At 37.7% G+C, this 11,834-nt stretch overlaps 1 non-coding gene across 1 annotated transcript; it reads right to left on the bottom strand.

Moving 5' to 3' along the window:
* Positions 1–10,222: 10,222 nt before the first annotated feature.
* LOC148776445 (U6 spliceosomal RNA) lies at positions 10,223–10,329 on the bottom strand. The gene has a single exon (XR_016038385.1). It is a non-coding gene; the product is annotated as a U6 spliceosomal RNA (small nuclear RNA).
* Between the last annotated feature and the right edge of the window lie 1,505 nt (positions 10,330–11,834).

The raw sequence follows: 11,834 nt of genomic DNA, 5'->3' as shown, positions 1-11,834 counted from the left end.
ACGATCCTCTGGAGAAGGAAACGGCAACCCACTTCAGTACTCTTGCTTGGAATATCCCATGGACGGAAGAGCCCAGTAGGCCACAGTCCATGGGGTCGCAAAGAGTCAGACACGACTGAGCGACTTCACTTCACTTCAGAGTACGTAAGGATGGAGTAGAGACTTTGACCAAAGAATGAGTCTGACCTATTTAATTTTTTAAAAAATTACTTTATTGTAGTAAGAACACATCACTGAGATCTACCCACTTAACAGATTTTTAAGTGTACTATATTGTTAGCTATAGGCACAGTGTTCTATGGCAGATCTCTAGAACTTATTAACCTTTATGAACTTTTATGCCCATCAACTAGTACTCCCCATTTTCCCCCACCCCTTTCAACCCGGCAACCACCATTCTGCTCTCTGGTTCTATGAATTGACTATTTTAGAGAGCTCACATAATTGGAATCATACAGTTTTTGCCTTCTGTGATTGGCTAATTCTACTTTACATAATGTTTTCCAGGTTCATCCATGAGGTTGCATATTGCAGGATTTCCTTCTTTTATAAGGCTGAATAACATTTCATTATATGTATAAACCACATTTCCTTATCCATTCATTAATTGATGGCCATTTAGGTGTGACCACATCTTGACTATTGTGACTAATGCTGCAGTGAACGTGGGAGCTCTTTGAGATCCTGATTTAAATTCTTTCTTGGATAAATATCTGAAAGTGGGATTACTGGATCATATAGTAGTTCTGCTATTTATTATTATTATTATCTTTTCCCAATATATTTGGTTTCTTAAAAATTTTTTAATTGAAATATAGTTGATTTACAATATTATTCAATTATTAGTTTCAGGTGAACAACATAGTGATTCAATATTTTTATATAGTATATTCCATTTAAAGCTATAAAATTTTGATGCATTCCCTGTGCTGTACAGTGTATACTTACAGCTTATTTTATTTTATACATAGTAGTTTGTACCTCTTAATTCCCTACCACTAATTTGCCCCTCCCCTAGTTGAAGAAATCTGATCGCCGAAGAATTGAAGCTTTTGAACTGTGGTGCTGGAGAAGACTCTTGAGAGTCCCTTGGACTGCAAGGAGATCCAACCAGTTCATTCTAGAGGAGATCAATCCTGGGTGTTCATTGGAAGGACTGATGCTAAAGCTGAAACTCCAATACTTTGGCCACCTCATGTGACGAGTTGACTCACTGGAAAAGACTCTGATGCTGGGAGCGATTGGGGGTAGGAGGAGACGGGGAAGACAGAGAATGAGGTGGCTGGATGGCATCACCGACTTGATGGACATGAGTTTGAGTGAACTCCGGGAGTTGGTGATGGACAGTGAGGCCTGGCATGCTGTGGTTCATGGGGTCGCTAAGAGTCGGACACGACTGAGCGACTGAACTAACTAACTAACTAGTTAGAAAATCCCATGGACAGAGGAGCCTGGTGGGCTACAGTCCATGGGGTTGCTACTAGTCGGACACGACTGAGCGACTTCACTTTCACTTTTCACTTTCACACATTGGAGAAGGAAATGGCAACCCACTCCAGTGTTCTTGCCTGGAGAATCCCAGGGATGGGGAAGCCTGGTGGGCTTCCGTCTATGGGGTCGCACAGAGTCGGACACGACTGAAGTGACTTAGCAGCAGCAGCACAGCAGTGAAAGTGCCGAGTCCTAACCACTGGACCACCAGGGAATTTCTTGTTTATTTTATATATAGCAGCTTGAATCTCTTAATTCCTTATCTAATTCCTTCCCTATCTTGTCTATCTCCATTCCCTCTCCCCACTGGTAACCACTAGTTTGTTCTATCTGTTAAGTCTGATTCTGTCATATTTGCGTGTCTTATTTTTTAGATTCCACACATAAGTAGCAACATTCAGTATTTGTCTTTCTTTGACTTTTTTTCACCAAGCATAATACCCTCTAGGTTTGAATGTTGCAAATGGCAGAATTTATTATTTTTATGACTGAGTAATATTCCACTGTACATTTAGAATATATCTTCTTCATCCATTCATCTGTTGATGGACAGCTGCTTCCACACCTTAGCTATTGTAAGCAATGTTGCTGTGAATTTTGGGGTTCACATATCTTTTTGAATTAGTGTTTTAGTTTTCTTTGGATATATATACCTAGCAATGAAATTGCTAGATTATATGGTAGTTCTATTTTTAGTTTTTTAAAGGTTTTATGTATATATGTATCTGTGCATGCATAGTGATGTACAATATTATGTAAGTTTCAGGTGTACAACATAGTGAGCCAGAATTTTTATAGAGGTTATTCTCAATTTCTAGCTGTTAAAAATATTGTCTATGTTCTCTGTGTCATATAGTGTATCTTTGTAGCTTATTTGTTTTATATATAGTACTTTATACCTCTTACTTCCCTTCTTTGGTCTTTCTCCTCCCTCTCCCTACTAATAAACACTGGTTTGTCTTTTACATCTGTGAGTGTTTCTTTTTTGATATACTGCGGCTGCTGCTGCTAAGTCGCTTCAGTCGTGTCCGACTCTGTGCGACCCCATAGACGGCAGCCCACCAGGCTCCCCCGTCCCTGGGATTCTCCAGGCAAGAACACTAGCATGCTTTATTTTTTAGATTCCAAGTATAAGTGATAATATACAGTATTTGTCTTTCTCTGTCTGACTTATTTCACTTAGCATGATACCCTTCAAGTCCATCCATGATTTACAAATGGCAAAATTTCTTTCTTTTATATTGCTCAGTACTTCATGTATGTATGTATGTATGTGTGTGTGTATATATATCTCCTTTATCCATCCATCTGTTGATGGACACTTAGGTTGCTTCCCTATCTCGCCTGTTGTAAATAATGCTGCTGTGAACTTTGAAATGTGTATGTCTTTTTGAATTAGTATTTTTGTTTTCTTCGTCTACATACCCAGGAGTGAAATTGCTAAGTCATGTGGTAGTTTTCTTTTCAGTTTTCTGAGGAGCTTCCATACTGTTTTCTATAGTGGCTGCACTAATTTATAATCCTGCCAACAGTGTATTAGGATTCCCTTTTCTCCACATCCTTACTGGGATTTGTTATTTGTGTTCTTTATGATGGTAGGCATTTTGCCAGGTGTAAGGTAATATCTCATTGTGGTTTCATTTTGCATTTCTCTGATGATTAGCATTGTTGAGCATCTTTTGATGTGCCCATTGGCCATCTGTATGTCTTCTTAGGAATTATGTATTCAGGTCTTCTGCCCGTTTTTAAACTGAGCTGTTTGTTTTTTTGATATTAAGTTGTAAGAGTTGTTTATATATTTTGGATATTGATTCCTTATTGGTTGTATCAGTCTCAATATTTTCTCCCATTCAGTGGTCGTCTTTTCCTTTTGTTAACGGTCCCCTTTGCTTTAAAGCAAAAGCTTTAAAGTTTAAGTCCCATTTGTCTGTTTTTGCTTTTGTTTTGACTTGGGAGACATCTTAAAAAAATATTGCTATGATTTATGTAAATGAGTGTTCTTTGAGTGTTCTGCCTCTGTTTTCTTCTAGAATTTTTATAGTTTCTGGTCTTACATTTGGGTCTTTATTCTAAATTTATTTTTGTATATCGTGTGAGAAAATGTTCTAATTTAATTCTTTTACATGGAGCTGTCCAGTTTTCCCAGTGCCATTTATGTAGAGACTGTCTTTTCTCCATTGCACTTTCTTCTCTCCTTTGTCTTAACAAGTGACCATAAGTGCGTGGGTTGGTTTCTGGGCTCTCTGTTCCACTGATTTACGTGTTGGGTTTTGGGCCAGTTGTTGTTTAGTTGCTAAATCATGTCTGACTGTTTGTGACCCCATGGACTGCCACACACCAGGCTCCTCTGTCCACATATTGTTTTGATTTCTGTAGTTGTGTAATTTTGTCTGAAGTCAGGGAGTGTGATAACTTCAGTTTTGTTCTTTTTTCTCAAAATTGCTTTGGCTATTTTGGGTCTTTCATAGTTCTACATAAATTTTAGGATTATTTTAATTCTAGTTCTATGAGGAATGTCATAGGTATTTTTTATAGGGATTGTGTTAAACTTATACATTTCTTTGGGTAGTATGACCAGTTTAACAATATTCATTTTTCTAATCCATGAACATGGGATGTAGTTCCATTTCTTTGTATAATCTTCATTTTCCTTCATCAATGCTGTCATAGTAATATTGGTGTAATACTGATGCTTTGAAAGCATCAATTGCTTTCAAAGTAAAATCTTTCACCTCCTTGATATTAAGTTTATTCCTAGTACATTTTATTCTTTTTGATGTAGTTTTAAATGGGATTGCTTTCTTGCTTCTTCTTCCTGATAGTTCATTATTAGTGTATAGAAAGTTTCAGTATATTAATCTTGTATTCTGCAATTTATTGGTTCCGATAGTTTTTGGATGGAGACTTTAGGATTTTTATGTATAATATCATGTCATCTGCAAATAGTTTCAGTTTTACTTCTTACTTTTCAATTTTGATGCCTTTAATTTCTCTTTCTTATCTGATTGCTGTGACTGGGACTTCCAATAGTATGCTAAATAGAAGTGGTGAGAGTGGGGATTCTTGTCTTATTCCTGATTTTAGAGGAAAAACTTTCAACTCTTCATGCAATGAATATGGTGTTAGCTGTGGGTTTATCATATATGGCCTTTATTATATTCAGGTATTTTTCCCTCTATATCAACTTTGATAAGAGTTTTTATCATGAATGGATGTTGAATTTTCTTAAAAGTTTTTATCTGCGTCTATTGAGATAGTCATGTGATTTTTATCCTTTATTTTGTTAATGTGGTACATCACATTGATTGATTTGTTGATATCACATTCCTGGAATGAATCCCACTTGACTGTGATGTATAATCCTTTGTATATATTATTAGAACCCTCTTGATAGCATTTTGTTGAGGACTTCTGCATCTGTGTTCCTCAGGGATATTGGCCTGTAGTTTTCTTTTTTTATAGTGTCTATCTGGTTTTGCTATCAAGGCAATGGTGACCTCCTAGAATAAATTTGGGAGTATTACCACCTTTACAATTATTTTGGAATAATCTGAGAGTATAGATATTAGCTCTTCTTTGTATGTTTGGCAGAATTCCCCTGTAAAGTCATCCAGTACTGGATTTTTGTTTTCTGGGAGCTTTTGATTGCTTATTCAACTAGTAATTGATGTGTTCAGATTTTCTATTCCCAATTCAGCCTTAAAAAATTGTATATTCCTAGAAATTTATCCATTTCTCATAGGTTGTTCAAATTGTAGGCATAGAACTATTCATGGCATTCTTTTATGATTGTTTTATATTTCTGTGATATTGGTTGTAATTTCTCCTCATTTCTTATTTTGTTTATTTGGGTCCTCTCTTTTTTATCAATGAGCCTGGCTAAAGTTTTATTGATTTTGTTATTTTTTCCAAAGAAACCATCTTTTGGTTTCATTGATCTTTTTTATTTTATTTTCTTGGTCTCTATTTTCTTTACTTCCTCTCTGTGATCTTTATTATTTCCTTTCTTCTGCTCACTTCTGACTTTGTTTATCTTTTCATAAATGATCATTCAGATTTTGTGTTTGAGATTTTTCTTGTTTCTTGAGGTATGCCTGTATCCCTATGGGCTTATCCCTTAGAACTGCTTTGCTACATCCCATAGATTTTGGAAAGTTTTGTTTTTATTTTCATTTGTCTCAAGATATTTTCTGATATCCTATTTACTTTTTTCACTGACTCCTGAAATTTTTAGTAGCATGTTGCTTAGTTTTCCTGCATTTGTGCTTTTCCCCAGTTTTCTTCCTGTAATTGATTTCTAGTTTCGTACCATTGTGGTCCTCCCTTATACTGCAAGGAGATCCAACCAGTCCATTCTAAAGGAGATCAATCCTGGATGTTCATTGGAGGGACTGATGCTAAAGCTGAAACTCCAATACTTTGGCCACCTCATGAGACGAGTTGACTCACTGGAAAAGACTCTGATGCTGGGAAAGGTTGGGGGCGGGAGGAGAAGGGGACGACGGAGAATGAGATGGCTGGATGGCATCACCGACTCTGTGGACATGAGTTTGAGTGTACTCCGGGAGTTGGTGATGGACAGGGAGGCCTGGCGTGCTGTGATTCATGGGGTCGCGGAGAGTCGGACACGACTGAGCGACTGAACTGAACTGAACTGAACTGAACCATTGTGGTCAGAAAAGATACTTGATGTAGTTTCTATCTTCTTATTTGTTGAGACTTATTTTGTGGCCTAGAAAAGTTTATTGGAGTGAATTAAAAAGAGAGTTGTAGGAGAGGAATTAGAGACACAAATTATGGAGCACTTCTTTGAGGAATTTTGCTGAAAAAGGGTGTAAAGGATTAGGCACTAACTTGTGGGGAAAGTGAGTTGACATAGACCATTTAAGATGGGAAATGAACAATATGTGTGTGTTCTCTTTGGAAAAATTAATGAAAGGGAAATTCTGGAGAGTGGAGTGGAATTTAGTGTAAAATTGGAGGAGAAACTTTAGATAGAAATATGTTAACTCTCTTAATAGGTGAAAGGCAAGACCATGCAGGGGAGATGCCATCAGGTGGATTGATATGTTAGAATCTGAATATTTCAGCAATCAATAACAACAAGGTCCAGCATATGCTCCTGGGAGTCTGTGGTTTAGGTAGGATGAAGGACAGGGGATGAGGAAGAGGTAGTTGAGGAACACAGTGGCCAGAGTATTTGGGAAATTGTTTATAAATTTGTTAAGATTACCAAAGATTAAAACAAGACTAGAATAACAATGAGCCAAGAGCTAAAATCAGCGAGAAACAGGTGAGATAGGCCTGGATGTTGCTGATAACAGTGACAGTGGGGTATAAGAGGTGATATAATCTGATGACTTGAGATGCAAAGTTGGAGATTTTTAGGGAAGAGTGAGGGAGAATTAGAGTAGCAATGAAGAGCAAGGATAACACATACTGCACCCCTGGGTCCAGTGGCTTGATGGCTCTGGAAGAAAAAATAGGCTCCACTGTGAGAGATTCACAGAAGTCGCATCCTTGTGCAAGATCTATTTTAGTTAAAACCAGATAATAATGGTAGAGGTAGAAAGTCGAGAAAGGGCATTTTGAGAATGACTGATTGAATTCCAGAGAGCATGGCAGGGATGGGAAGTAGGGAGAAATAAGTGATGTGTAGAGCCTTAGGACTAGAATGTTGGCAATAAGGGGCAATCTTGCAATCTGGGGATTCTTATAATGATTTATATAATCAGGAATAAAGAGTTTAATTAGATTTTTGCATGTGGATTCAAGCAAATATCAGCAGTAAGGCTGTGAGTGCTGGGGAATAGGGAATGCAATTATTAACTTATTTTTGTCCATATTGGTACACCCTGCAGCCAAGCTAAACATGATGTAATTTACATAAATTACATCAAACAAACAACCCTCACTTGCAGAGTAGGAGTCTGTTGGAAATGCCAACTCCCTAGTGGAAAGTCACCAGTGGCTCAGCTCCCTAGCAAAATGTCAAATACTTGACCATATTCTGACTGGGGAAAAAGCAGGAGAGTCAAGTTTCCTCTCAATCCACTCATCACATGGCCAGGCTATCATTGCTTGTGATGTTTAGGCAAGAGGTAACAGGAGAGAAACAAGTTCTGTGGGTATGAGTGACACTGAACTCTCTAGGAGGAAGGCGATCATCTCTAGGCAATTGCACTCAGCCAGGTATGAGGTGCTGCAATGCTCCCAGATAGATGCATTACTAGTTTACTGGAAAACCTTCCAAATTTGCCTGTTTCTGGTACCTCCCCAAGAAGCTTGTAACAACCTTATAGCAAAGGCTGAATGTGGAAAACTTCCCTGGATGTGAATACTCACAAGTGTCTTGATCGAAGGGCCAAATATTAGAACTAAGAGGGGCCTTAAGGATCACTAGAGATCTTCTGGTTTCACAGTATCCAAAGTTTTCTATTTTGTAAGTTTTAGTATGTCTAATATTTAGAGATCTTATAAGGGGAGACAGTATACATGAAACAGGTAACGATGAAACCTCATTGGGTGGTTTTTGAGATACTTCTAAATTCCTACTGAATTTCACTTTATGAGTGCTCATGTGTACCTTTGGGGAAACTTTCCGTTCCTTTCCGTCGCTCAGTCGTGTCCGACTCTTTGCGACCCCGTGGACTGTAGCCTACCAGGCTTCTCTGTCCATGGGATTCTCCAGGGAAGAATACTGGAGTGGGTTACCGTTTCCTTCTCCAGGGGATCTTCCCGACCCAGGGATCGAACCCGGGTCTCCCGCATTGGAGGCAGATGCTTTAACCTCTGAGCCAAGGGGAAACTTTAAGGGATTATATAACACACAGTTTTGACAAACATTGATCTAAATTCCTTCTCTTGGCTTCGGTTCCTTAAAAAGGCATACTCTGTGACAAGAATACAAGTGCAAGATGTTTATCAAGAGGTGATCCCAGGGAGTGGATTTATTTTTTTTTTTTTATATTCCTTCTTATGTTTATTATGAATTTAAGTTTTGTATTTGGTAATTATACAGTAGATTTAGATGATTATTAGTGAGAGTTATCACCTCTGATTCATAGAAAAACCCTGGCTCCTCAATAATCATTTAAAAGTATACTTGTATTCTAAAAATAATTATCATAGCAAGATTTAGCTTCCCTACTTTTTTTTTTTGTATATACATACATTCTTTATTTATTTATTATTATTATTATTTTTTTAGGTTGAGGTTCTTTTTTTTTTATTTTTTTTCCAATTTTATTTATTTTTTTCAAGTTGAACAGACTAAATTTCTTTAAACAAACTTACTTATACTCCAGAGACCTTTAAAAACTTAATAGCATTTATACATTGAAGGTATTTGATTTTCTTGTAACTAGCACTTCAAATGCAACAAGCATTTGAAGCAACAAGCATTTGACCCAACAAGTAAAACTTTCTACAGTTCATAACTTTTATAAATAAAATAAATTAAATGTACAGTGAATAAGTTCTCTGAAATATTTCAATATTTCTGCAGGTTTAGTAACATCGTAAAATACATTTCAACTAAAATTCACAAATCTAAAAACCTGTTAGGCATTTTTAGGCGTTTTAAGATGGAAATGAAGACCAATGTTACATCGTAATATGCCAATTACAAATAGTACTTCAAATAGCAAATACTACAGTTTGTCCCAAACTTTAAAAACTATTCATGAACTCAACACTGAACTATTGATGGCTATGAGAATTGTTTCCTAGCCTTTTTGAAAATTTCAACCCATTTACGTTTAAGGTAATTATTGATAAGTACGATCCCGTAGCCATTTTCTTTATTGCTTTGGGTTCAAGTTTATACACTCTTTCTGTGTATCCTGTCTATAGAAGATCCTTTAGCATTTGTTGGAGAGCTGGTTTGGTGATGCTGAATTCCCTCAGCTTTTGCTTGTCTGTAAAGCTTTTGATTTCTCCTTCATATTTGAATGAGATCCTTGCTGGGTATAGTAATCTGGGCTGTAGGGTATTTTCTTTCATCACTTTAAGTATGTCTTGCCACTCCCTTCTGGCCTGAAGAGTTTCTGTTGAAAGATCAGCTGTTATCCTTATGGGAATCCCCTTATGTGTTATTTGCTGCTTTTCCCTTGCTGCTTTTAATATTTGTTCTTTGTGTTTGATCTTTGTTAATTTGATTAATATGTGTCTTGGAGTATTTCGCCTTGGGTTTATCCTGTTGGGGACTCTCTGGGTTTCTTGGACTTGGGTGATTATTTCTTTCCCCATTTTAGGGAAGTTTTCAACTATTATCTCCTCAAGTATTCTCTCATGGTCTTTCTTTTTGTCTTCTTCTTCTGGGACTCCTATGATTCGAATGTTGGAGCGTTTAACATTGTCCCAGAGGTCTCTAATATTGTCCTCATTTCTTTAAATTCGTTTTTCTTTTTTCCTCTCTGTTTCATTTATTTCTACAATTATCCTGTCTTCTGCCTCTGTTATTCTACTGTTTGTTCCCTCCAGAGTGTTTCTGATCTCATCTATTGCATTATTCATTGTATATTGACTCTTTTTTATTTCTTTTAAGTCCTTATTGAATCTTTCTTCCATCTTCTCAATCCTTTTCTCCAGGTTATTTATCTGTAACTCCATTTTGCTTTCAAGATTTTGAATCATTTTCACCATCAAAATTTGAAATTCTTTATCAGGTAAATTCCCTATATCTCCTTCTTTTGTTTGTGTTGGTGGGCAATTATCTTGTTCCTTTACTAAAAATATGGAACGCTTCACGAATTTGCGTGTCATCCTTGCGCAGGGGCCATGCTAATCTTCTCTGTATCGTTCCAATTTTAGTATATGTGTTGCCGAAGCGAGCACCCAGGGAGTGGATTTAAAGTGAGACTGGTTCTCATGTGTTGTATGTTTTTCTTCAGCTTGCAGCTGCATGGAACAGGCATAGTGTAGAAGCAAGTTCGGTTTAACTAGTGTGGTTTTGCCAGAACAAGTGTAATAACATGAGAGAGGGATAAGGGAGAGGAAGGAATACAAAGGAGTGGATTGATTATAATTATTTGCCAAGGAATAAGCTGGGTAAGGAGGGAAGAGGGGGTATCTTTATCAGTGGATGAGGGAGAGTAAGTAAGATAGGACCAATGAATGGGAGGTGTTATCTAGGGTCTTAGTATAGATGGAGTGTGAGCAGAAAAGGAATATGGTGGTCAGGGAGTGAGATGTATGAAAATGAGCTCATGGAAGGGTTGCAATTAGTCATGATAGGGTCATTATGGACGTGATCATGGGAGTGAGTGACTGAGGCAAGGCAGAGGACAAGGTCATTTGAGAAGAGGAGTTCTAGGGACTGAAAGGCTAAGGATGTTGGAATCATCTGTGTGTATATGGAATTCTCCTTGAGTTAGGACTGGAATAGTGTTGATAAGAGGACCCACCTGCCAATGCAGGAGACATAAGAGACATGGGTATTATCCCTGCGTTGGGAAGATTCCCTGGAGGAAGAAATGGCAACCCACTCCAGTATTCTTGCCTGGAGAATCCCATGGACAAGGGAGCCTGGCAGTCTACAGTCCATGGGGTTTGCAAAGAGAGACGACTGAAGTGACTTACCACAGCAGCATTGTATAGAAAAGAAAGAGTAAAAATATCAATATATACATAGTGTAATATCTGGATCATGGGTTATACTTGCTTTATTACTTATATTTTGTATATTACTTTTATTATCAGAGGAAGTGATTGTTTCTGTTGGAGTTCAGTGAAGAAAACAGGAATTTCATATAATTTTGTGTTGCTATTTGGGTGCCTACAAATCACTCTGGAGCCTGGAGGAGTGAAAGAGAATCAGCCATCAGTTCTTAATTTTGCCATGTCCATGTCCCAGTGTCAGAGGGCTGTTACCTGAGAGAGTCAGGAACCTGCAGGAAATTGCTGCTGACTTCACAGAATTTTCATATCCTGAGATAAATGAATGGCAGGGAAATGCACAGGCTAAAGAAAAACTTGTTTGTGCGAAGCCCACGTATCTGGTGCTACTGCTGGAGGGACAAAGAAATGACTTGTGCCTCCTTTACTCCTCTCAGATTTCATGTTTATGCATCTAAGAGGCAGAACATAACTCGCATCCGTCTCTCTGCAGGCAAGGAAACCTATAAACTGTAGTTCTGGGTGACCTGCTCTTGTGATATGAAGAGAGCAGAGCAGAAGAATGGGAATCAATGCTGATTGTAGAACAAAGCAAAGCCAAACAAAACAGACTAAATAATATCCAGACTAACAGTTGGTAAAGCATTTGCCTGCAATATGGGAGACCTGGGTTCGATCCCTGGGTCGGGAAGATCCCCTGGAGAAGGAAATGGCAACCCACACCA

This window comes from Moschus berezovskii, chromosome 9 (assembly GCF_049115385.1).
Source record: "Moschus berezovskii isolate FMDL1 chromosome 9, NW_MosBer_1.0, whole genome shotgun sequence".
Taxonomy (NCBI): Eukaryota; Metazoa; Chordata; class Mammalia; order Artiodactyla; family Moschidae; genus Moschus; species Moschus berezovskii.
This window is presented reverse-complemented; position numbering and strand designations above follow the sequence as displayed.